This window comes from Penaeus monodon, chromosome 32, assembly GCF_015228065.2.
Source record: "Penaeus monodon isolate SGIC_2016 chromosome 32, NSTDA_Pmon_1, whole genome shotgun sequence".
Taxonomy (NCBI): Eukaryota; Metazoa; Arthropoda; class Malacostraca; order Decapoda; family Penaeidae; genus Penaeus; species Penaeus monodon.
In genome coordinates this window covers 16,008,252-16,008,664 of record NC_051417.1, presented here as the reverse complement: position 1 = coordinate 16,008,664, position 413 = coordinate 16,008,252, and positions in this window count along the sequence as shown.

The following is a 413-nucleotide window of genomic DNA, read 5'->3' as shown; positions in this document are numbered from 1 at the left end:
TTTGGAGAAAAAAGGTTTTATTTTAAATGTTTACCGTTGCGATACTGTTTTGTCTCTGTTTTGGTGCCGAGACGTTTGACAGCCGCCTAGATTGTTTATGAATTTTTCAGAAATTATGGGTATGAACGTTGCTCACCGTGTTGTACACAGATACGTGGTTATCCAGAGTATAAATGTAAGTAGTAATTTACAATACAAATACTGAAGAGGTGTTTTATAAGGATATGAAATGATTGCTGAACCAGTCACATGGATGATATGTACTGGAAAATTATTAACCTAAACTATGTTGACAGTGCATATTGATTGCAGTGAGAAGTAAATATATTGAATTTAAGTACATAAGCTTATAAAATTTCTATGACTTCATTAAGGTTAAGGATTGTGTTAAAGAAAGCGATTAATCTTGAAGC